General features: G+C 35.5%; 1 protein-coding gene across 2 annotated transcripts in view; it reads left to right on the top strand.

Moving 5' to 3' along the window:
- Positions 1 to 27,007, top strand: part of LOC118182352 (teneurin-m-like) — an 828,075-nt gene that overhangs the window by 380,469 nt on the left and 420,599 nt on the right. For both annotated transcript variants that reach the window (XM_085821598.1, XM_085821597.1), the window contains exon 4: positions 22,027 to 22,082. The gene's annotated coding sequence lies outside the window, so the exon portion shown is untranslated. The remainder of the gene's footprint in view (positions 1 to 22,026; positions 22,083 to 27,007) is intronic.

Below are 27,007 nucleotides of genomic sequence, written 5' to 3'. Positions count from 1 at the left end.
CTGTACGCATTTACGAATGGATGCAAGATATTTTCATGATGAATGGCGTTCTTTAACTACGCAAAAGAAGACGGGATATTGCGGTACACATAACCCCAAAGCCAAAAATCGTTCCGGAGAGCGAGGGGGGCCACTTTTTATAGTGACGGCTAATCGCTGTTCGGTGAGCGTTCTTGCGAACGTGTTCACTTCGGTTGTGACAGGAGGAACTGCCCTGTCTTGCATGAACGTCACTGAGTCCAGAATGCTATGTTCCAGTAAGTGCGGTACCACTATCTCCTGCAGCAGTTACAAGTAACGTTTTCCAGTAACTGAGCAGGTCTTCCAGCCAGCTTTTGCACAGCGCTGTTCAAAGAAAAAAGGCCCCACAGTAAATAGACGCAGTGAAATCACACCAAACAGTTAAAACCGATGAATGTAGGCGCTTATCAATATAGGCGCGTGGGTTCTCATTTACCCAGATTCTACAGTTATAAATGTTCACTGCTTTGTGCAATAAAAAATGAGCTTCACCTGTCCACAAAAAAATTGAGAAACCATGGCGGATTGTCACCGATTTTCGACAAAGCCCAATTTGCGAATTCACATCGCTTAGCTTTGACATTTGACAAGAGCTGGTGGACTGATTGCAACTTGTGGGGGTACGATATTAAAAACACTATGATGGATGCGGAATACCGATGTTTTCGCTGTACCAGTGTTCCCTGCCACTTCTTGTGCGCTACTTACAGCATTCGTTGATTAGCTTTAGAGTGTCAATATGCAAAGCTACAAGTACGAACTGCTGATAAAATTGGTACCACTGATAACTTCTGATAAACCAAACAACCGTTAAGGCGATGACACAAACTTCCCGTTTATTCGAAATGTTGTATCAGGGAAGTCAGCCCGGCAAGAGTGATTAGACCTGGACCTTTCTTCGATATCTTCTGTGTTGGAAACCTTCGTAAGGCTTCAGTCGACGATTCGTGGCTGAACCACTAATTTCAGCTTCACAATTAAAACTTTATGTACGAGCAAGTAGCAGAAAAAATCAGAAATGAGCTGTAAATCGTAAAACCTCCAATTTATAGCACTCTGATTTGCATATTTCTTGTTACTGCATTTAATGTGGTACCCTCTATTGACGGAAATTTTAACTATTTATTTCCTTTACCCCCCTCTTCCCCAAAAAAACTTTCATGAGATTAAAGTTTTCGCAAACCGCGTTCAATTTTTCCAATTCCTTCAATTTTTCTGATTTTCTTAAAATATTTACAGATTTATAGGACACACGGTATTTAGGCATAATTTGAGAGGTAAAATTGAAGTATGGGAAAAAAATCGCTATATCATTTTAGAGAAAGTCCGATTTTGTGTCGAAATCCCTATGTCATAACAATGCTATTTTAAATCTAATGTATATTGTATGTCGCACTTCTGAGACATGAAAAAGGCAAATTAAATTTCGTCAATTGGCACAGTAGAACAGGAAATATAGAATTGTCCCATTTTTTTAATCCAGAGTGTACATATACGTACACATATGCATACATTTCTGAATCCAGTAACGATAACAGAAGAGTAATATTAATTTCTCCAGTTGAAGATTTCTCAACGTTTTTACAATTGAGGATTATTTTAAATAATATTTCTTCGTTTTGTTCAGCGTTTTTATCCGAACTTTTTAAATAACTGTGATCAATTAAAGAATCTCTAAAATAAACATTACAAAAGATAATCAGTCACATATTTATATATTATGAGACTTGCCAAACCCTTGAAACATAATTATTCTCCAAGAGTTCTGGAGTTCCGAGGAATCCTAGTTTAGGAACTCTGCTCCGTTTTCTTAATGATAAATTTCATCCCTGCTTAGTTTCGGAGATTCTTGAAATATTTTCCTTTTCGAATGTAAATACGTAAAACTCGCTAGTGTCTTTGCATGTTACGTTTTACAGATTCATACACATTTATTTCATCTTAAAACTTAAAGTAACAATAAAACACATTATTAAAGTGCAGTCTAAAATAATCCCTAATTATAATACGACGTGAACTCTTTTCCATTCGCCAAAATTCTGCCATTTTTATTTTAGAGAGCTTCAGTTTCGCCATTTTTATTGCGTCTGTGGATTAGCCTGAAGGTATTTGCACTTTACTTCGCTCAAAAAAATCGTACTCTCATTTAAAATGTATTAGCAAATCTTCAAAATTTTATTGAGTGTTCGTTACGCCTATGCATTCGTTACGCCTAAGCGTAAAAAAACTGTTCGTTACGCCTAAGCGTAAAAAAAGTAAAATAGTTCGAGACTACCGACTGGGATTCTTTCAACTCGCCGAGAGGATTAACTCGAAAATTTCTGATTAGATTTGTTCCAGCAAACGGATAAAGACAAAGAAATAAAAATTGCATCTCTAGCGAAAAAAAAAAACTGTTAAATATTGATTACGACAACTTTAAAAGCGTTCATTTGGAACATTTGGAACTGAATGTGAAATTTGTCTGAATGTGTCGAGACAGAATTTTATTGAGTTTAAATAGATTGTGCGTTTTTGCTTTCGTTTTCCGACACTTTCGGAAACATGAAAAGAACACTTTTAAAGAATTTTTGATCATTTGTTGAAATAAATATCTAATACTTTTATCTTTTTTTACTCGAGTTGGTAAGGCATTAAAAGAGAAGTTTTTCTCTTGCTTCGTTTAATGTTAAGCAAAATGTGTCTGACATATGTTTTTGCTTTTAAATATGGTAGCACTTAAAAATTAACGTATCGAAATATTTACACAAAAATCAATTACCTCGCATCTTATACACGACGAAAGATAATATTCCTTTTGATATTTGTCTTTAAAATTGGACGTTTCAATAAATAACAAATAAAAAAGAAAGAAAGAAAGAAACAGAATAGCCGCACCTTAATTTTTTTTTTTTTTTTTATCGGGAATACTTACTTTGGAAGCAAGAACACTGCTGTAAGAAATAAGAACATATTTAATTTAATACCGACTAGCGGCCGAACCTGTGGCCGATTCTAATCCTATGATTAGGGTAGGATACGATAGGATTTGGATTAGGAGAAAAGAGGATTAACATTAGGATAGAATTAGGATTAGGATAGGATAGGATTAGGAGAAAAGAGGATTAACATTAGGATAAAATTAGGACTAGGATAGGATTGGATTAGAATAGTGTAGGATAGGATAGGATTAGGATAGCATAGGATAGGAGAGGATTAGAATAGTACAAGATAGGAGAGGATTAGAATTAGGATTAGGATAGTACAGGATAGGAGAGGAGAGGATTAGAATTAGAAATAGGATTAGGAGAAAAGAGGATTAATATTAGGATAGAAATTAGAATTAGGATAAGATTAGGAGAAAAGAGGATTGACATTTGGATAGAATTAGGATTCGGATAGGATAGGATTGGATTAGAATAGTGTAGGATATGATAGGATTAGGAAAGCATAGGATAGGACAGGATTAAAATTAAGATTAGGATAGAAGTGGAGAAAATTAGAACTAAGATTATGATTAGGATAGATAGGAGAGCAGAGGAAAGGATTAGAATCAGGATTAGGATAGGACAAGTTAGAATTAGGATTAGGATAGGATAGAATATAAGAGCGCTGAATTCCGGTAATTCGATCCAGTACAAATCTGGGTATTCGGGCGAGTTGTGTAGGCGTTTTTGTGGTTTTCCTCATCTGCAACGTGAATATGATCTAGTTTCCCTTAAACAATTATCATCTCCAACCGAAATAAAATCAACTAATGATTATTAAAACTTTTAGAAAAGTGCTGATTGCAATCTTGTGTGTACATATTCAGTTGATATCCTGTGTGTACATATGTTCAGTTTTGTTCAGATAGTCATACACACTTTTAAAAAATGCCTTGAATTCTTTTCGAACTGGTATTTTTACTTTATTCAACAGTGACGATTGAGTCTTATGATTTGGTAAAAAAATACATGTTAATTTTATTCAAGAAGTGAAATGAAATAACTTTCTTATTTTTTAATTGCTTTCTTAATTTTTCTAAAATTTTAACTATAAATGATGTTATTATAAGTTTTCATATCGCCAATTATGCCCCACCGCAGTTTATTAAAAACGTTTGGTACTTACGTATTATCCCGTCAACATTTTCTTTTTACTTATTACGTGTTCCGCTGTTTGGCATTATACGGAAAGGGAGGAATAGACAGGACTTTTTAAGGGAAATTAACTCATATCTACCTCAGACATAGAGAAAACCACGAAAACGTTATGTAGCCATCCCGTTCAACAGGACTCGAACCCCGGACCGAACTAACCAGTGTTCACTGGTGGACCTCCCGTCGACCATTGGCGGAAATTTCGGCAGCAGTAGTTAATCTCCAGTCGTTTTTCAAGATTCTAAAGAACACGGTCATCCATATTTGGCGCTAAATTGCGCTACTTGGCCGGTCGACGGGATAAGACTTAAGAATGAAACTCTTTTGTCGCTTTGCTTATTCTAAAGCTGTAATAGATATAAATAGAAAATTAACCATTTCCCCAATTCCAAAATTTCATTTTGAAACTATTTTTATTCCGTCCCCACCGTTTTCCGTTGTGGCTGGTGAAATATTTTTCTAAACAACTTTAAGTCATTATTTATGTAAAATAACAAATGAACAACAAAGCATAGTTACAACAGAAAAAGAAAAGGTTCTTACGTATAAACGCAAACACCCTAGTAGAAGTTTCCAAATTTTCAGAATATGACAAGTTCTGGCAACCATGCACATAACCATTCTTCCGGCTACCATATCCTTCAGTCAACCAACGAACCAACCATGCTCATTACAATCCTTCAATCAACCAACGAACCAACCATGCTCATTACAATCCTTCAGTCAACCAACGAACCAACCATGCTCATTACAATCCTTCAGTCAACCAACGAACCAATCATGCTCATTACAATCCTTCAGTCAACCAACCATGCTCATTACAATCCTTCAGTCAACCAACCCTGCTCATTACAATCCTTCAGTCAACCAACCATGCTCATTACAACCTTCATTCATTTTTTTCCCGTTGTATTCCAAGTTCTAATGGTTTTTATAAAACAAATCATGATATTTTTTTGCCTTAGTTTTAAAATATGAATTTATAGAATTTACCAGAAGTGGAAGAAATCGCCATAAAATTTCTGAAGGAATACAGAATTTTGTTGAAAATTTTCTAAAGCAAGCATTGAGGAAATGCGTTTCTTAGATGGCATCTTGCCGCGGATGGCACGAAACCGAGTCTCCGAAATTTTCTGATAAGCGAAAACAGAACGCTGTGTACTTCGGGAGAAGAACAGGAAGCGTAAAAGAATAATAGGAAGAATGTAAGTGTTGTATTTTTTAATGTATCGCGTAATGCTTGTTTGATAATTCAAACTGGTATTTTGAATTGCTAAGGTATATGTTTTCTTTTCATATCTAGATAATGTTTACCGACTTACGATTAATATCGATAGGTTGGGAATCTTTCTAAAAAAAGGCACGAAAACCACCAACTTGCACCCCATAAGTAAGCTTTCACATTTTCATGTGTAAAAACCCGTCAGATTGCGCCAAGGTGGTTTCGTTAATATGTAAATAAATACCAAGAAAAATTATCTTTATCATATTATAGAATTTTTTGGACATTGTTTTTTACATTTTGAACTTTACACCGATGTTGATTCATATTCTTTTCTGAATATTAATGTTCATAATTTATCTTAAACTCTATATCTTCGTCGAGGTTTTGATTATTACTGAAAAACTTACGTTTCTGCACCATTAACTATCAGGCAAGCATTTTTTAGTAATTATCGTGTTGCTACAAATGTTCATAAAATTATCACTGAGGTATCTTATAAGTTAAGGTTTAGTAGTGAAAAACAAAATTAATGTTTAAATTATTAAGAAATTCGTTTGCGGCTTTCAAATTACTCAGTTCCGTAAGTTATGACAGTCTAACTAAACTTGAAAGACAAGGAGCTTATATTTTATCTAATGGTAATACTCCGAGAATTGGTTTTGAGGGTACGCGGAAAGTAAAATAAATAATTTATGTTTCGCGCAGCGGGAACACAGTTGCCAAAGCAAGTGGATTATGCATGCATGGTAACATGACGTAACAGTTCAAAAACTATGAAAAGACTCGCTTGCGCTGTTCTAACTTCAAAGTTATTAATGCGAATGTTAGGTTTTGATGTTAAAAAAATCTATTTTCTGGGAAAATGAGTAATTCAAGACACATTCATCTGAAAATCTTTGGTTTTAGAAATTAACAAGATCCCTCCTCGGTATCTCTAATTTTTTTACTAAATTTTGATTTAAAAATTCATCAGGGTATAATTTCATGATTTTGGATTTTGAGAAATTTTTTCCCCTTAAGCATGGAAAGAGGCTGAGGGGGGGGGGGAACATGGAAATATCTTTTTCTTTGATTTTCTTCTCCAGAAAATCTTTCGTTTGACCGTAATTGAAACGCCTTCGCTTTGTGTTTCTCTCCTCCTCTCAAAGAAGACTCTCTTGTTGCCCATTCTCAACTTTCTCCAGTTCATCACATTTGTAATAACTTTTATAATGATTTCTATTTTCAACGGCTCTGGCACGATGGCATACCAAACCAGAATTCTAAAGTAACACTAGTAATTTTTTGTTTCAGACACTGAATTAAAGATCGCAATACTTATTTATACTGAGTTTTATACGTAAAATCTATAATGGTTGAATTTTCGTAATATTATTCACGTAGTTCCTTCTTTAGTAAAGTCTCAACTTTTCTTATTGACCGGATTTGCAACAAATATCGACCACATATGGAACAATTTATCTTTTGAACGCATCTGGGACGTTCACATGTAAGATAGCTGTTTTTTTTTTCATCAAATTTATCTTGGTCATGACAGTTTGTCTCCAGTCCCGTCTGTATGCCCTGTCGGACAAGAAAGCAGCCACAGACCTCCTACGCATCATTTCACATGCCCCTTCTCAATCCCTCCCACGTACTCTTCTTCCCTTATCCTGAAGGGGGGGGAATGTGTCTGTATATGATGTTCTTGAGAGCCAATGACCCGAACAACGCATTCGAATGGGAGTTTCACACTACAGTACTTCCAAAAGACAAAAAAAAAAAAAAAAAAAAAAAAAAAAAAAAAAAAAAAAAACGATGGAAGATGGTCACTTTTGTTCTTAACGAAAAGGGGAGAGTGGAGCGTTCCCACCCCCTATTACGTCTGCTTCGTCTAATGCTCTTTCCGCTATATATATATATATATATGCTTTATTTACTTTTTTCACTCTGGATGTTTTTCCGGCAACAAACTGCGTTATTTTTACCGACTTATTTCAACTGTTGAAAAAAGATTCCTCCTCCCTTTTTAGCCCTCCTTACCCCCTACCATTGTTGGGTGTTCGGAAAGTTAAATGGGGAGGGGAGAAAAGAAAGAAAAGGAAAGGAAATCTGAAGACTCCAGATTAGAAAAATGTTTTATTCAATTACAAGAAAATAGCAAATATTCATAAAAATTATCAGTTCCATGTATTGTAAATTACTTAAATGTATGCATATCTTATTTACATATCTACTAGTAATAAAGGGTGTCCCAAAATTAACGCAAGATTTGAATTTGGCGCCATTTTTGCATTAAGTTGTTGGCAACCCTGAAAAAAGAACAGTTTGAAAGCTGAGAGTTTAGGGTTAGAGTAAATGAAGCGTTATACGATACAACAACGTGTCTTCATTATTGAACAATATTTTTTAAAAAAATGAAAGTTTGGCGGCGCCAGCTCGAAAATTTTATACACAATATGGTAAAAATAGTGAACGTCGTCAACTGTGTAGAGATTAATTGCAAAATTCATGGAGACTGGATGAGTTGGAGACGCTAAACACACCGGTCGTCCAAAACCAAGCCGTTCAAATGTCAATATTGAAGCAGTGCGTGAAAGTGTTGATGAAAACCCAGGAACATCAATTCGGCGTCATGGACAAGAATTGCAAATTTCAAGAAGCTCTCTACAGCGTATACTCACAAGAGATCTGTGTCTTCATGTTTATAAAATTCAATTAACACAACAACCGAAGCCTAATGACCATGAACAGAGAAGAGAGTTTGTGGAATGGATTATTATCCATCAAAAAGTGGATGCTGGTTTTTCGAGCAAGCGATGAAGCACATTTTCACCTCGATGGCTTTGTTAATCGCCTTTGTCGTGTTTGGGGTTCGGAGAACCCACGTGTGATTAGCGAAAAACAAATGCACCCACAACGTGTCACTGTTTGGTGCGGATTTTGGGCAGGAGACATCATCGGACCATACATTTTTGAGAATGAGGCTGGTCAAGAAGCAACTGTTAATGGTGCTCGATATCGCGATATGATAACACAGTTGTTTCTGCCGAAATTGGATGACACTGATGTGGCCAATATGTGGTTTCAAACAAGACGATGCCGCATGCCATACAGCCAACGAAACAATTCACTTACTGCATGAGACATTTCCTGATCGTGTAATCTCTCGTATTGGCTCCCTAGATCATGTGATTTAACACCACTGGATTTCTTCTTATGGGGTTATTTGAAGGCAAAGGTCTATGTAACAATCCCATAACCACACGTGCATTACAAGAGGAAATTAAACGCTGCATCAACGAAATTCAGCCACAATTATGCAGAAAGATCATGAAAAATTTCGACGAAAGGGTGCGTATGTGCCAGCAAAGCCGTGGAGGCCATTTGCCCGATGTGTGATTCCATAAATAACCCTATCCTATGTACTTTATGATTCACTTAAAAATAAATATCTAAAGATTAAAAACTCTCTTTTATATTGAATTCAAATCTTGCGTTAATTTTGAGACACCGTTAGATAGTATAAAATATCTACTAGTCAGATGTAGTACTAGATGTAGTACTCAGAATTATAAGATTATAATTCTGAGTACTACATCTCAGAATTATAAGATATAATTTTACTATATGTGGTACTCAGAATTATAAAGATATGAATTATGAAAAGCTGTGTTTAATTGCTTTTAACTCTTTGACTAAGAATTAAAAAAATTATCTTACTTCTTATCCAGGTGAACAAAATATGTCATAAATAAGGCAAATTTAGCATTTGGGACTTTTTTTTTTTTGTCAATCGGTTTTCAAGCCAAAGGCTGGGGCACATATGTCCCAGCCGTAGTTAATGGTGGGATACATATATCCCACACGTAGCGATCGTTTTACTATAAACACGCCTATTTTTCTGGAAAACTTTATTATATGAAATAGATTTTACCTCGTATGGTACAGGGTAAAGCATTCTTTGCATAACCCAACATTACACATTGGGCAACTCCTATTTGTTCTTTTCTCTATGTTCATTTGTGTACAATGAGCGCAGCGGCTGATTTTTTAACTATTGGAAGATGATCCTCAACATTCGGGAGATTCTAAGTACTTTTTAACTCGGCAGTAATTTTTAAACATTTATAGGGACATATATTTCCTGTTAGTAGTCAAAGGGTTAAATACCGCTTTGTTTATCAATAACACACTGACTAATTTTGAAGGATAAAGATCTTCTCCTTTACTGTATGGAATTCGAAAATTTCGTATTGGAAAATTTTGTAATAATTTCCCTGTAACCATAACCGTGAGAGCTCTCACAATCTCGAGCGCATGCCTCGAAATAACAGTATCTGAAATTTCATATCCATTGGTTGAGCAGGCAGGCTGTTAGTGGTTTATATTATCGGGGGAAATTTTTTATGACTACTCTGTATATTATAGATATAAACTGGAAGAAAGGTCAGGAAACTGTGCGATAAAATCTTCGTAAAAATCGAGACATTTTGCTCATATTCTCTTAAAGGAGCAGGAGAAAACTTCGCTTAATCGTAGAAATAGTTATATCCAGTTTGGTTAAATCAAGAGTCAATTGTATATACGTGTGTATACGTATAATGCATGTACAGGAGAAGATGGTAACGGGAGACTGTATGTTGTCGGTCGCTCCAAAGAGAACTGCACATACCTTCCCTCCCCCCATTAGGAAGCAAAATGTGGAGACACAGTCTCTTATTTTGAGTCTCCCCGGGTACTTAAGGACGTTTGGATGTGGCATTTAGCTGCAAAATGTCAACAACAGCTGCCGAAGATCTTCTCGCTCTTTTTCATGTGTTCTGGAGAGATTTAGCTGTATTAGAGCAGCACAAGGTCTTCGAGTGGGGGGGCGGTGATCTCCTTTCCTTGGCGGTGAGAAGCGGCACCTTGGAATGAGATGGGGAAATCTTCAGATTCCAGAATTCTAACAGATTTCTAGCTTTTTTATTTTTACAAATCCGTTATATGTAGGCTTTGCGTATGGTTTCGAAAGGTAGAACATATTCTCGCTTTCTAGTTGGAAAAGTAAAAAGGAAATCTAAATTTTTTATAGATTTTAAAAAGGATAGTCAATAATACACTTGAAATTAAAATAGTCATTTCACTAATATTTAGAAAATGGTATTTGTAAATAAAAGTGAAGCACAAGTGTCCGAAAACAATTGTGATTCACTTTGTGAATATATTGCAGGCCACTACAATATATTTTTGCTGTCCTTTTTATTGAGTGAATTATAATCAGGTAGGTACTTGTCGGTAATTTTTATTGTTATTTTAATTTTTTAATGCCGTTTTTCTTCGACTGGTAAACATTTTCCCCCGTATAAACGTTGCTAAAATCAGAATCTTAAAAGGACAAATTTTTCCGAATTACTTATTTTTCTAGGTAATTATTTTTCCGATGCTAATAATTTAAGCGAATACGAGCCTGTTGTGAATAAATCGAAGTTGATTATAAAAAATATATATATGAAAGAAAATTTTTAGTTTCATGCCATATCATTTCTTATAAAACAGATGTACAACTGATATTAATAAACTGAAGTCTATTTTTTAAAATATATTGTTCTGGAAGAATTTTTGAGTTGCTTTCCATATTATTTTCTTAGAGTCAAAATCTTTCCTGTTCGTGGTGTTGAAATTAAAGTGTGTATCTTAGAACAGACGACGTCTTAGAATCCAAAATGTACTGAAATACAAGTTTCCTTAGCTTTCTTGTTAAATTCGTGAGCGACTTGTTTACTACATCATTAGCCGAAGTGAGGATAACGAACCATTTTCTGTGAATTTGTGTGGGGGGGGGGAAATTAGCATTTCCACGTACCTGGGAAAAAAACAAAATCTGTAAACTTTCAAATTTTACATTACGCCCGAAGGGGCGTTTTCTTAACGTTTTGTGTGTTATATTTAGTTATTAAATATCATGTTTTTTGCATTTAAATCATAAAATTTAGTTCAACAGCAGTCAGCAGTATCGCAAAATGATTTTAAAATGAGCATATCTTTAGAAATTCCGATGCACTATCTCGCGCGCTGTAGATAATTTTTTTTTCGTACAGTGTTGCCATTGCTTGCTTTGAAATCGTTGAGTTTGTTAATCAAAAGTTCGTTAAAGTTTTACAAAATATGAAACAGATAATGAAACAAATTCCGAATTCAAAATTTGGGCTTCCAGACGCCCATATTCGGGTGTAAACGTACGTTATTCAAGATTTGATGGCTCTAAGTACCGTTGTTTTATCACTATGCGAGAAACATACATACATTGATGCAGAATCTTCATTATTTAATTTATTTAAATGTAATACAGGGCTGTAATATTTGGTGGCAGCAATTTGAAAAGTGAACCGACATTTAATGTTTTCAACGCAAAATGCCAAAACGAAATTAATTGCTCTTCTGGCTAACGCCCTTTCGGCTAGAAACTGTACTTACCGTATTAACTTACCGTATTTATCATCACAATTGAAGTTACCAAATTTTCAGAAGTCGCCAAACTCTGGCAACTATGAGCATAACTGTTCTTCAAGTATACCCTTTATGTGCTGCAGGTCTAAAATTCTCCTTTTTTACTCTGTAAAAAATCGCCAAACGGCGTCAAGTTGGTTGCGCTAATATGTAAAACAACCTGTCAAATCATAACAAATAATATTCTACATGACATGAATAGAACGTAATAAAATCCATGAACGTGAATGAAACAATGTTTGAATGTTACGGGCTCATAGAGATTTTCTTAAAGACTAGATGGACGGGAAGACTTGAAACATTACTAAGAAAAATATAAACTATTTCTCCTTATAGGGAAAGTAAATGAAGCAATGATAAAACAAAGGTTAGAACAAATTCTGTTTGTTGTTAATTTTAATGATGTTTCGCGGAATCGTGAATAAACGTGTAAGTGCTAGCAGAAGGAATATTTGTATCTTCTCAACCTAGCAACAAGTTTCCTACATATTTTGTTTCTGTTTTACTTATTTATTTTTGATTCTGTAAGAGCCGTCCGCGACATCTCCATCGCACAGTTTAAACCGCATTTTTCTGCGAAAATGAAAAATATCGCAAATGATCTCGTGGCGAAACAAAAAATAAAACTTCAGAGAAGAAATATATGCATTATTTTTCTTATATTCTTACTCAAGAAGCCCAAATGGATACATATCTGTTAAAAAAATACAAAAAGCAAAATTTTCGTTCCGCATCTAACAACCTAAACAAATGTCAAACATGTAACCCGAGTCATTAGACATGAAAACATTCTATGAGCTCAAATACGAACGAAATAAAAATGCTGATCGCACGAGATGTCGAACCGATAAAAAAAAATAAGAAGAATTTTTCAAAATATTTGCATTAAAATTGGCCGCTAATAGCTCAAGAACGGAATATTTTGCACTCGCGAACGATAATTCTGAAGTATTTAAAGTACTTTTTTTCATTTTTGTTGTCTTTTCTTTATTTCGTTTTTGGCAGCAGTATTTTATTTCCGGCGACTGCATTACGACACTTAAAATGTTTCTCTCTAATTTAATTCGTCGCTATCTTTGAAAGAATGTTTTTCCTGCAAGATTTTATTTATGTGTTTATTTGCATGCGACGGTTTTGTGTGTTCTGTTTTACTTATTTATTTGATTTTTTTTTTTTTTTTTTTTCGTCTGCTCCTGTTTGAATGATTTTTAATCTGTTCCCTGATGATTTTCACCGTTTTTCTTTCCTTTCAAATATCCATTTATTAGGGATTCTTATTTACGTCGGGCGAAGAAATGTATTCTATTTTAACTTTTCCTACGCATTGCGGCAATATGAAAAGGAGATTTTGAAGAGTTCAAATTACAGTTTAACATCTCAAAAATGAATTTACATTCAAAAAATTCAAAAAATTGTTTTTAATGTAAAACATCTTAAAAAGTAATTAAAAAACAAATAGATCTGTACCATTTACGTAACATACGGGGATAGAAATCTTTCATGGCTGGCAACAAAGCTGCAAATATTCCTAAAAAATATCAGTTCAATATATTATTAACAAAACGTATTTTTAGTTTGTGTCAATTTGATACATTATTTAAAAATATGATGTGCCCAGTTGTGATAAGATAGCTTCCCCGCAAAGCGGGTCTTGGGTTGCCAGAAAGTGGCAGGTAAAGGTTGGGTTGCCAGGTTTGACGCGAAATCGCCCATTTGGTGACATTTTGCGACGAAACTGGCGATATGCCATAGACGGAACGAGAACATTCTAAAACGTAGTATTGTTAGCTGTTTTCCTTGGAATGTTCTCGAAGATAAGTTAAAGCTATATATACCGTGCCTGCATGCGGAGAGAGTAGTAGAGTTCAGAGGTTAGCTTGAGATCGATCGACCAAGTCGGTAGCTGTTTTTTAGTGCTTTTCCGTGAAGCTGTCTTCACCGCTGTAGCCTGAAGGCTGCGTTCTTGATTGTTTCAGCGTGTTCCTCGTATCTTTCAATGTGTCTTTCGAACTATTCTGTGTAATGCTGGCGAATAAATTGTGTTTTGATTCTTCATCAAGTGTTATCGTCAATTACTTCAAATCCGCGAACTCGTAGAACGCAACAATATGATTTCCCGCTTTAAGTAAATTACCACTTCCCGTTGATTGTTTGTAAATAAAATCTACTTTCAACTTTATGGCTCAGTGTTAATTATAATTAATTTTTATCATTTTTATTACTGTATTCTGCTACGCAGAGGGCAATGATAACAATACATGTTCATGTACACATCAGTTCTCATGCTCTGATTTGGAATTACCGCATCGATCGTAATATATCCTCTGTTTTTACAGTGTTTCAGATTCAGAAATCAATGGACTTAACAATCACAAAATTTTTAAAAGCAATCTTATTTGTAGAAATCTCGATAGATTGCTAAGTTTTGCCACATATTTCTTTTTATATTATTTGTTTAAAAATAATGCATAGCGATAGCATTTGGTGACAGTATCCTTTTATTTGAAAAGTGATTTAACATAAGAGTGAAACGATCACATTGAGGATTGAGGCTAGTACATGTAATTGCTTCATAACGTCAACTCGTCTTCATAGTGAACTTATTCTTGTTGCATTTAGCATATTTCAAAGAATATATTTAAGGCTTTTAAAATGTACAACGACATATCTATTTTAGATACCAGATCTGAAAAGTTGGGATTGCCTCATAATGCACATGTTTAAAAAAAAAAAAATCTGTTGACTTCAAGTAATGTATCACTTCCGATTTATCATTTTAGCTAAAATTCAGTGTTATTCTCGTTGATATAAAAGTCTTAAATACTAAATTTGAAAAGTTTTGAGTTATATTTTAATATAGTTTTTCATTAAAAACTGCTATAGGCTTCAAATAACTTCCCGATGCCCATTTGTTATGGCCTTCTTGTAAAGTACCATTTCCGGTTGACCAATTTTACACAAAAATCTAATGAATATTTTATATAAATGCAGAAAGCTTAAATACGAAAAAAGAAACTTTTTGGAAGTTTTATGTAAGATTTATCGCGGACGAAAAAATCTTCACACACATACAGACACTCGGATACATACAGACCCTCATTCATACTCATTTACTGTGGAAACCGGAAATCTCATTATCAAAACCGAAAACATTTATAAAGTATTTTCTCCCTCCTTCCTGCATGCCTTCGTGGTATAACGGTAGCACACTCGGCGCGTATTCGAGAGGTCCAGGTTCGAGTCCCGGCGAAGGCATTGCACATTTTTCACCTACTCCTGCTTCAAAATAACCTAATGACTCTACAACATTACCTGCACAGCTTATTGTTACTAATTTTGTGTATGTGTAAATAATTTAATCTAGTTAAAAATTATAATTTTGCGGGGCAAGTGCGGAGTTAGCTGTAAAAATTCTCGAAATCTGAGCGGTCCCGGATTTGGGGAGGGGGTTATGTATACTAACAACTAACCAATAACACAAATAATTAGTATGTAACCAAATAAAAAGTCTTATGCATTTTTAATAGAAACTTACATTTTTAATAGCCCAAAGGGAGGTATTATTCTCGAAATGGGATTTTGCGTTGGTTCACTATAAATGGCGTATCACTTTTCAAATTGTTGCCAACAAATATTATCGCCCTGTATTATTTTTAACGAAATTAAATAACGAAGAATCTGAATGAATATATGTATGTTCCTCGCACTGTGAAAAAACGACCGTATCAAGAGCAATCCAAATTTGAATTCAATTTTCTAGTTAAATTTTGGAATTGGTCTATTTAGCACCAAATTTTTGCTGCAATTCTAACAGAAAGTAACTTAAAAATTATTTAAATATAAAATTAATTTATCTGTTGCGATAAAAAATAAGAAGCTATTAGAACTTCGAAAAAAAATGATATTCGCAAAATCTTAAAAAAAAAAAAAAAAAAAAAAAAAAAAAAAAATCCGCTAAAATTTGAGAAAATAATAACCAAATTTTATGCCGCGTTAAAGTTATTGCGCTAATCATAATTAATAAAAGGTGTATATTGCATTTTTAGTATAGAATGCCTTGGATTTTCTCTCCTTTTCCCCTTTTTTCACCATGTGAAAATAATTTATAACGCTTCTCTGCAGCGGCATTAGAAAGCGACACTTGTGTTATGTTCCTCACAGTTCTGCCAGATATGGTTGTCGCACTGTTTTCTCTGCCGCTATTTAACACGACAGGTGATGGCTATCTTTTACCTTCTTAATCTTCATTTTGAAGTCCGCATCAGAGATTCATCTTCCGTCAGTGCAGCTGTCTCAGGAAGTCGCAGGAAAATAATGGAATTTTTGCGTGGAAGTGCTGCACAGACAGACAGTCTGTAAAGTCACCCTATAAGATGAACTGGGTGCAACGCTTTTAAAATTATCTTCCGGGAAATTACGTTTTGTGAGGGGGTTTCGGTATTAAAACAAGCTTTAATACAGAACGCCTGCATTAAGTTCCTTCTAAAAGGTACCGGCACTTTTTGTCGGTTTTCTAAGATAGAAACCGTTACAGAGATGATGCCACCTTTATGGAGCTCCTCTATTTTCCAAGGCAGAAATCTTTACAATGATGCCTTGTCGAAAAGGTGCCAGCACCTTTAGAAAATTCTGTTTTTCAATGCAGCAGCCTTTGCAATGATGCATTATCAAAAAGATTCCATCACCTTTAGGGAACTCTGTTTCTCAACGCAAAAAAATTACAAAGATGCCTTGTCGTAAAGGTGCCGGCATATTTCTGGCATTCCTTCACTGTTGTTTATCAAAACAATATGTTTTACAAAAACGCCTGTCATAAAGATACTGGCACAGTTATGGAACTATCTGTTTTTCAAAGCAGAAATCTTACAAAAATACCCTGTCGTAAAGATGCCGGCACACTTACGGTATTCCTTCTCTGTTTTTGAAGACAGAATCCTTTACAAACCTTTACAAGACACCTTTACCTTATAAAACCTTTATGCCTTTTCATAAAGATGACGGCACTTTTTATGCAGATAAAGTTTTAACTTTAAAATAGCAGTCTTCATACGGGTGCTGCACTGTTATGAAGATAGGGTTTTCCTATGCTATACTGATTAATGAAGCAAAAGAAAATTCTCCTCAAAATAACAGTGCTTAACCAAAAAGGTACCGGCACTTTTCAGGCAGTTGCATACCATCTGAAATGATGATTTTCGAATTGATGATAACTTATCAACTTGGAAATAGTAATCTTCGTACAGATGCCTGCACTGTCTTGCAAGTATTGTCATCGATTTGATATTTTGATTAACGAAGGAAACGAAAATTGTACTTGAAATAACGTTGCTATAGTGCACCGTTATAAAGATTGCTTTTTTCAACTTGTAACCATGCTTTGGGAGTTTTATACCGGTGCAATGTTATAAAAATTCTTGCTTTGCCAAATACTAGAAGAAAAATGGGGGGGGGGGGCTTTCGCAGTGGGAAAATACTTGAAAAAAAAAATGAGGAATTTTGCAAGGCAGATGCCTTCAAATATGTCTCCACATATGAATGCAAGCATCTTTATGTAAATAAATTTTTAATTTGAAACTAATAGTCTCCATGTTGGTACTGGCATCATTATGCAAATATGGTTTAAGTTTATTACTCTGGTTAATGAAAGAAATAAAAATTTTACCTGAAAATTCGGCATCGTGGAGCTTGTATAAAAATTGCATTTTCTCAAGCTAAAAGCTAATTAATTCTTCACAGTTTTAGTTTTAAACCTAACATATGCTAGATTTTTCGCCTTGGCAAAGACTTCTTTCCAGCTTTACGTATAAAAAATTTTGCTGCATTCCCAAAGCGACTTATCTCTCAGTTTAGTAGCATTCAGTGTCTCAATATCAGTTTCACAACCTTACTTTAACGGGTATTTTTAGGTAACACTTGAAAGTTCAAGTTTTCATTCACACACAAACTGACCACATCCTCAAAAGTTCACTCCGTCAACATATTGCAAAACTTTTCGCAGGAGACTCTACGTCGGTTCATAGCAAGTGTACTTGGACAAGTGGCAGTAATGCATTCTTAGCTCTAAGATGGCGTACTGGAAAACTTCGACGTGTTTTGCAAATCCAAAATACTGAATCTAACTGTTTCAGTTATATTTACTGCTGTGTACATGCGTACAACAAATGTATTATCCTCTTTTGAACATGGCTAATGTTAAATTTTGCACCCTGTACGTAAAATAATGTATTGCGTTGTGACTTATCTCACTTGTCTAACAGTAACATCAGAACAAGTTCACGAAATTCATCGTGGCAAGGAGAGCAAGATTGCGCCTGTTGTTGGCAACAGCCTTGAGCACCATGCAAGTGACAGCACGACTCTGCTCAGTTCCGTCTCCAGTTATGATGGAGAGCAGTCCGGGGAGGTGGATGGACTCGAGGGCCTCCCACACCTCTTTCCCTACCAGCAACTTCTCGAGAGAAATATTTAGAGTGCTTCATATCGCCGCATATTTAGAGTGCTTCCCATGCCGCAAAGGCACTAAACATTTACAAACATCCATGCTTTCTGCGGGATTCGAACTCGTGCCTTTCGGTACCGCAGTAGGGTCCCCTAACCATTTACTTAACCCTAACCCTAACCATTGACCATTTTGTGTTCTGCCCACACACAGCACTTAACAGCCTCAAGCAACCAGGAGCCAGATTCTGGCCAAATGGGTTCCAGAATCTACAAAGTAACAGAGTTGCCCAGCGGAAACTGAAAACAATAATTGACTATTGTACTAGCAATTACTCTTCTGACGCTGGAAGATAGTAGACATAAAGTCTATATAAGCTAGTTCAATATGTCAGCAACAGAGTATGTGATATGTATGTTCAATATGTAATTTTGTATTTATGCTGTTCCAGGTTTTCATACACAAAGTTCGTACTATATCTGTACATGTTTATATCTTTTATTTATGGTATCTAATTTATACTAAGGATCACGCGTACCTCAATGGCATGCTTCATGTAAACTTTAACTATCATGATAACGTATATTTTTGTGTAGATGTATATATGAATATGAATGAGAGTATGTATACTTTTTTTTTGTTTCGGAATATATATGCATGTAAGTGTGTATATATCTGTATCTGAGTTGGTATTTATATGTATATACATGCATATATTTTGATTGTACTCTTCTTCAAGTACCTTGTATGCGCATGTATATTTCTATTTTGCATTTTATAAATGTCGTCTGCTCAGCCAGGGCTGCGGCCTGGTAACTAGTGGCTGACTCCCGCCGAGTTGGTAACCAATTCTGCATGGATATATCTATATCTGGTTCGGAAGCCAACTCAGCGGTTTACCTCCCCTAACCATTATATCGCCTAGTCAGCTTAAAATAATGTTCTAAACAGAATAAATAAAAATTTCTTCTAGCGTCGTATCATGAAAATAGTTAAAAATAACTGCGATCTGAAACCTTCAGATTACATCGTATTACCTTAAAAAGTTTACTGTAAAAAAAAAAAAAAAAAAAAAAAAAAAAAAATAGATGTTTTCCAAATTTAAAAAATATTAAATCAGGATTAAAACATGAAAATTTTGAAAACAAATGATTCTGTATCAGTTACGTAACATACGACGACGGCTACGTTATTTATAAATGACAAAAAAACTCAAAGAGTCATAAACGGTGTTAAATGGATTTATAACAAGTTAAAAATCTTTTATATCAAATTTTGAAAGCTCACTTTCTTATATTCAGTAACACATTGATTCAGTTTGAAAGATTAGTTAAGGATCTTACGCTTTGTCGAATGGCAATATTTTATGAATCTATTGTTGTATGGAAAACAAAATGGGAAGTATTATGCTTCGTGCAATGGCAATACTTGTCGAAGGCGACTTTCAGACTATTTTCAATCTTCTCCTCCTCATTTCCTGAAACATGGTTATACCTGTGGATTTTATTCTGCACAATAGGAATTGACATGTTAGCCGAAACAGTACGATTCTCTGTGAGTTTCATATCGCTCATCCGTCATAAAATTGCTGACATCTTTCTACAGGTCAACCTTCTGTGGTGTAAGTCAGAAATGTTCATAAGGTTTTCGCGGCATAAAGGTTGCTTTTCTCCAAGCTCAGAAGCAATATTCATAAAAGTGCAGGCAGCTTTTGTTGAAATACCTTTATGCAAGTTTTCAGTTTTCCGCTCCGATTATTGAGGTAAACAAAAATCCTACTAGCATAGAAGTGGCCTAGAATAAAGATGCCCTGACTCTTACAAAGGTTGCTTTATTTAAGTTCAAATTGATCTTCATGAAGTTGCTGGTACCCCTTGGCACAGTTATACATTGGGAACCAGGCAAAGCGTTTGATCTGAGCACACTTATATAGGTTTCTGCATTGGAGGACACTGTTACGAAGGCTTTTCCTCTCTGGAATGTGTATGGGAGTTGGGGGAGGGAGGTTCATAACTCTTCAAAAATGACTTCGGTGTTCTAGATAACTGCATCAATATGGAGGCAGAATTATAAGTTCACACATTTTGTAAACGCGAAGGGCTCAAATCGTTCATCATATTCAAAGAAAGGCGGCGTAAATTTATAAAACAATATTAAACATACCCTGTACCTTAAGATAAAGAGCTGAAGGTGAGATGGTCCCCTACTTCATGAATCTGTCACTGCCTTCATGACAGACGCCCCGCGATTAATGCCTTTGACGGGCTAAAATTCCAGATGGTTTCAAATTTAAAACCCCCGCAAAGCTGTCATTTTCGAAATATAAATTGCTATTCTACCAGAATGATGAAGATACATCTTCCAATTAATCCGTTATTATGGGCAAGAAGTTACGTGAAAGTTATTTGAGGAAAAGCAAGCGAAATCCTCTCGATGCCTATTGTCTCCAAAGTAAATGGCTAAGTCGGGCCATTTACTTGGATGATCCATCAGGATAAACTTCAGTTCGCCATACGATGGGCCTCGACAGCCCATACACTTAACGACTTCACGTTATGATAGCCATTATGGAACTAAATGCTTACTTCTTTGCAAACGTGCATTATTCTTCGATGGCACTACCTAGATGTGAAGGAAGGAGATCAAGGATCCGTTAAAAGATGCTTTGAAATCCAATCAAGAAAAATCTAAGAACTCGTTGTGAGGGATACATTTAATGGTTACCTAAATGCTTTTCATCCATGTATAAGGCATACCACGTAATATATGAGCAATAATATGGCAAATCATGCCTCGTCGAGACTGAATCTCTGAATCCCTTTTTTATTGACTTCCACGTTTCTTCAGTTATGGTACAGGAAAGCTATTAGTATCTCGATAACCCCACAGTTAAAAATGTGCTGATTTGTGTCTCAGTCCTTGTTGCAAAAACTATGGGGTCTTTAGCGGCTTCTTCCCAAACTTTTGGAGCGTTACATTAGATTACTGTATCATTCATCATCCGTATGCTTTGAAAAACGTTCCTCACTGCGTTAAAGGTTGCATTGCTCCAAGTGCTGACTGTCAACCCATACTTATCCATGACTATATGATTTGATGTTGCCAACGCCTTCAGTGGCAAATATTAATGCCTGTAGTTTGACTGGTTGATTGCCGATTGCCTGTAGTTTGACTAGCATTTACTAACAACTCAAATGTCATCGAGGACCAATTGCTTTGACGGTCACCGGTGTACTTAATTACTGTTTAATAGTTCATTTCAATTTTCAGCTTTGCATCCAGTATGATCCATGTGTTTGCTTACAGTGGTTGTCAACTCGATGGTGACCTGACACCAGCTGTGTTAACAGGCACTGTTAATTTTCGGTTTAATTTTTACTTAGAAAATCAAATTTACTGTGTTGCCACAGATTCATGACGTAGGGACTGATCACAACTTCACGACTGACCTATAAAGGGTAAGTCTTAATTTAATATTAAAATCTATCTAACTTTTTAAAGTTTTGATCGAAGCTGGCTCAGAGGTAACTACACTGGCTCCCGGCTATACGAGGAAAATCGGAACAAATGCTTGTTCGTTGGGTCGAATTATTACTAGCACTCTTATCCACTATTGCGTAAATGAAAGTGTGAATTTGCTAATCAAAACAAGGTATTGTGTAATTTGCAATTTGTTTCCAAAAATATTATATAGGCATTAATAAATGACTTGGAAAGTAATGATGTATGTTTCTCTTTTCTACCTTTAGGGGTTGCCACTTGCGCTAACGACACTATCTTGGAAGAGATCTCTCCGCAAATTAGGGTGAGTGACTGTATTTTCATATAAACGAGTCTTAAGGGGAAAAAAACTTCCGTTTCAATCAAAAAAAGGTACCTTTATCAATCATTAACTATTTGTTTACGTGTCTGTACAACTGCATACCCATTGACTGGGTCCCAACTGAACAGCCACCATATCAAGCACAAGGTGGGCAAACCCTTCAAACAGCTACCTTGGAGATGGTACGAACACTCTCTCCGAGGACCCGGGTCTCGTACCTCCCGGAGCAACGGACTGTACGTTAACTCTGCTCTCCACCGCTGAATTGCCCAACCGAGGACCAGAGACCACGGCAGAGCGGGGATATTTGCCTGAAGTTCTGAATGGCCGTTAGAGATCCTACCCGCCGTACTACACGGGCTGTCCTTCCCTCCAGGTTTTATACAGAATACGGAGGGCAACGAATCTGGACGCTCAATGTTCTTGGCGCTATTGCGCCACCTAGTTGGGAGACATAATCACCAGACCTGTGAAAAATTGGGTTAATACCCTTTCCCCACAGATTCGTGTTTCGGGAATCACCAGATTCGTGTTATTGTGCTCCCAGAGCTGCTAGTGCCCTATTATAATACGAAGCCAATTGTATAAACCCGAGAGGGGACTTTTATCAATAAAAGGAACAAACTTGTTCTGTGAAAAATTCGGATTATTTAGTGGACTCTCGGTTTTACGAATTTGGACAGAGCGCTAAAAATTCTCGCACAATCGAAATTGGCAAATGAGAATGGCACTGAACTATTTCAAGTTTCATTAACTTTTATTTGTTATAAATATCAAATTTAATCTCAACGACCGAGATCTCATAGAGCTAATTCCACTCAAGTTTCATTAACTTTTATTTGTTATAAATATCAAATTTAATCTCAACGACCGAGATCTCATAGAGCTAATTCCACTCATTTTAGTAGTTTCAGTCCTTGTCAGTGACGTTTCAGACTTGACAGTGACTGAAACTGCAAGATTAAGATCCCAGCATAAATTGACACATAGCGTTATTATTTAATACTGTTAGCAAATGAATCTACCAAGCATAGAACCGACATTAAAGAAGATACATTATGGAAGTTTTTGGTTCAAATGTGTACATGTGTGAATAACATTGTTGTGCAAGTACCGATACTCCTTACATTATAGGATTATTCGTTATTGCTATCATCTTAAGCATCTAAGCAAGCTTAGAATATTTGTTTAAGACATTACTTTTTTTGTATTAAATCTTTTCTGATTTCAAAAAACCGCACGAGAAAGGCAAATTAAATGAGTTTAAATAATAACTGAAAGGAGTGTTAGCAAATTTCAGCAAGAGCACTGTAAATATCATATTCTACCAGAGCTGAATTTTCGCTTATAATTGCGTTAGAAAAGGCGTTAGCATAACAAGCTTAGCATTAATTGGAGATTTCTTTATTAACTAATTGAATTACTGTTGCATCAAATGGCGGATGCCAAATTTTTTATGAATGTTTTCATTTTTTGCAACTTTAACCCCCATCCGCAGTACAGATGAGTTTGCATCGGGTTGGCAAGAAAGTTATTTCTTTTTAATTTAGTGTAAAGTAAAACCCAGTTTTTTATATAAAAATTAGCTTTAATCAGTCGGACGTCTTCCACTATGTTCGATGATCTTTTGCCATCATTGTGATAACTTTATGAATCCGCGCTCGTAAAACTTGTAGTCTTTACCAGCAAGTGTGATCAAGCATATGCGATTGAGGGCATCGTTATTGCTCAAGCTTTTACCATTTAAGATATTTTGTAAACTTCGAAATAAACTATAATCCGATGGTGCATGGTCGGGGTTATATGGATGATGCGACATCTCTTCCGAACCAAGCTTTGATAATTTCGTACGTGTTGCTAAAAATGTGTGAGGCCTCGCACTATGGTGATGGAACACGATTCTTTTGTCATTTGTCTAATTCTGGCCTTTTCTCCTTGATTACGTACTCTAGTTTAACGAAGTGCCGCCCAACCTGTATAGTGGTTAGCGTCACTGACTGACATGCGGAAGGGCCCGGGTTCAAATCCCGGAGAAGGCAATCTGGAAATACACAACACTAATCTACCCACCAAATTGACAGCATGATGTTTTTCTGATGCAATTTAGTTTTTCGATATGATTTGCACTGTTTCACCACGTTCATTAATTTCATCACGTTTTTGTTCATTAATGTTATTGTGGACGATCCATTTTTCATCTACAGTGATAATTCGTTTCCAAAATGTGTCGTATTGATTTCTTGTGTTTAGTGAATATGTTTCAATTCATGCGGAACCCAAATATCGAGCTTTTTAGCGAGTCCTAGGCCATCTTATGTGATTTTCAGTTGCTGTGTGTCAGACAGCAACTGAAACAGATCAGAATAATTCGAGCTTGACTTTTCACACTTAAATCAATGATAATTTTTTCATGATTTCCTAGTGTCTTTATTTAAAATTTTGTTGCTTTGGATGTGTCGAAAGAATTTTCTCACAAGTCATTTATAAATTTCCAAAATGTAGAATATGTAATGAATATTCTTATGAAGTTTTATTACTTTAGAATCATAATCTGGCAATCGTAAAACATTCGTTGAAGTGAAATTTATTTTCATTTTTAATTAATGTAAATAATATTACGAGTTGGCTGCATGCCAGTATGACTATGTCTGCCAGTGTTTTCTAGAAAATTTATATTATAAGAATCTAGGAAAAAGATCCCCATTTTGAAAAAACAAATATTGCCGATATTTATTTTATTCACATAAAAATGCAGACATTTCTCTTTTCAGTTTACGTACTGCCCAGAATGTGACTGTCAATTTTAATATCACGTATCTCGGTCAATTTTTGTCCAGTAGGAGGAAAACCTTTTGTGTTTAACTTTTCATAACGAATACAAAATATTCCTAAATAAGGGCCGGAGGGATACAAAAACGGGAGTTTTTTTCATTTACACACATATACACGATTCGAGAACATTTGGGCTAACGATAACGACCCTTTGGGCTAAAAATATTTAAAAACAGCATATCCTTAGAATTTCCGATAGAAAGTTTCTCGCGCTGAAGGTAAAAATGTTTTAATCCTACACTCTTGCAAATGCTCGCTTTGGAATCGCTGAGTTTTTAAATAAAAAGTTGGTTAAAGTTTTGCAAAATATGAAATGGATAATAAAACAAATTCGAAATTCAAAATCCGGGCTTCGGGGACCCTTATTCGAGTGGAGGATTACTTTATTCAGAACTGGATGGCTCTAGGTGCCGTTGTTTTTTCACAATGCGAGAAACATAAATACATTCACGTAGATAGATTGTTATCTAATTTCTTTAAATACAATACAGGGCGATATTATTTGGTGGCAACAATTTAAAAAGTTATTTAACGCTTTTAGTCATTGGACGAGATGAATAGCCCTTCTGGGCTAATCGCCACTTTAACCTCTTCGTCGTCCGTAACGCGTCTAGCGCGTTCAAGTGAAATTTTCGTAGGGCGGCCGTAACGTGCCTCAAGCGTTCTTCTATTTTAAAACTTTTAAAGGTTTAAAACGCTTTCTAAATTTTTACTTGATTGAGTTTTTATTTTTGTTTATTTTAATATCTCCTAGAGGGTAGCACTAATCAGGCATTTTATTTCTAATTGAATTTGCCCCGAGTTTTATGAATATTCGCGCCATTTTACATAAGATACAAGACAGTGAGAGATGGCTTCAACGTCTACTCAGCAGAAAAAGAGAAAAAATGAGGTTGTGAGTTGGAAAGACAAGAAGGATATACGTTTGATGAGTACAGTCCATAATAACTCGATGATTGATGTTGGAACACGGAAAAGAACTGTAAAAAAACCAATAATTGTAAAAGATTACAACAACAAAATGGGAGGAGTGGACCGCCTGGATTAGATGTTATCAAATTATCCTGCTAGCAGAGATATTATTATTTTTTCATTATGCTTTATTTCCTTATAATTTTACTTAATATTCATTGACATTCATCCACTACGAAAGTCGTGTATGGAAAGTTATGATGTACAGAGAAAACAACATTACACGCTACGAAAAACAGACAGCCGCTGGGGGGAAAGTTTCGCGAACAGGAGACGACGGCGAAAGGGTTAAGCTAAAAATAAAATTAAGAAACTTTTTTTTTTCTTCCGTAAGTTCACCTGGTAGACTGGTGTAATTACAGCATTTTCTTCTTTTCCTTTGCGTGTTTTCTGCTGAGATATTAATTTTAAACTAACGATTTGCGTTAGTTAATTTTTACAACGTTCCAGAGAAAAAAAAAATGGAAAAAAATTAGTCTTCCTTGACAGGTCCTAGTTCTTCCGCCAGCCAGTTAGTTCGTCCCAGGTTAATCGGCAATTAACTGTACTTTCCTAATGCCAGTATCTGTACTGGGGACAGTTCACTAGCAGCCGGAGCCAGCAATTGGAAAATTTCCAACTATCATTGGATAACATAGATTTCTAATTATCCAATGATAGTACAAATCTAAAGTACAAAGTAGAAATCTCTGCAACTTCGCTCTCCTGGGAGGGAAAGAGTGACCTTCCGAGCCTCCAAAGAATCAGATGGTGAATATGTTTCAGCCATAATCGAAAAATTGCCATTTAAGATCTTCCAGAAATTTTACCCAATGTAGGCCAGGGAAGACTGTCTGGCCCTGAGCACACAGAATTTACATCTTTAAACACCAGAGTAACTGAATCATTGCGATTTATAGTTCAATGAATATGCATATGTTCAGAATTCCGCATAATATTTCTGCGCCAGAAATTCGGCGATAAGATGGGTACCTGTCACAGTGTTTACTCTCCATTTAAATTTCATTCTATCTCCTAAACCATCCAATATAATTCAATGCTGCGTTTAATTATTCCTCATGTATATGTAATTCATTTCTAACGTGATCGCCTGCTTCTAACGG

This window comes from Stegodyphus dumicola, chromosome 8, assembly GCF_044657685.1.
Source record: "Stegodyphus dumicola isolate Sdum_Otavi_A_Nest chromosome 8, ASM4465768v1".
NCBI lineage: Eukaryota > Metazoa > Arthropoda > Arachnida > Araneae > Eresidae > Stegodyphus > Stegodyphus dumicola.
The sequence above is the reverse complement of the archived record's forward strand: the minus strand, read 5'-3'. Positions and strand labels throughout refer to the sequence as shown.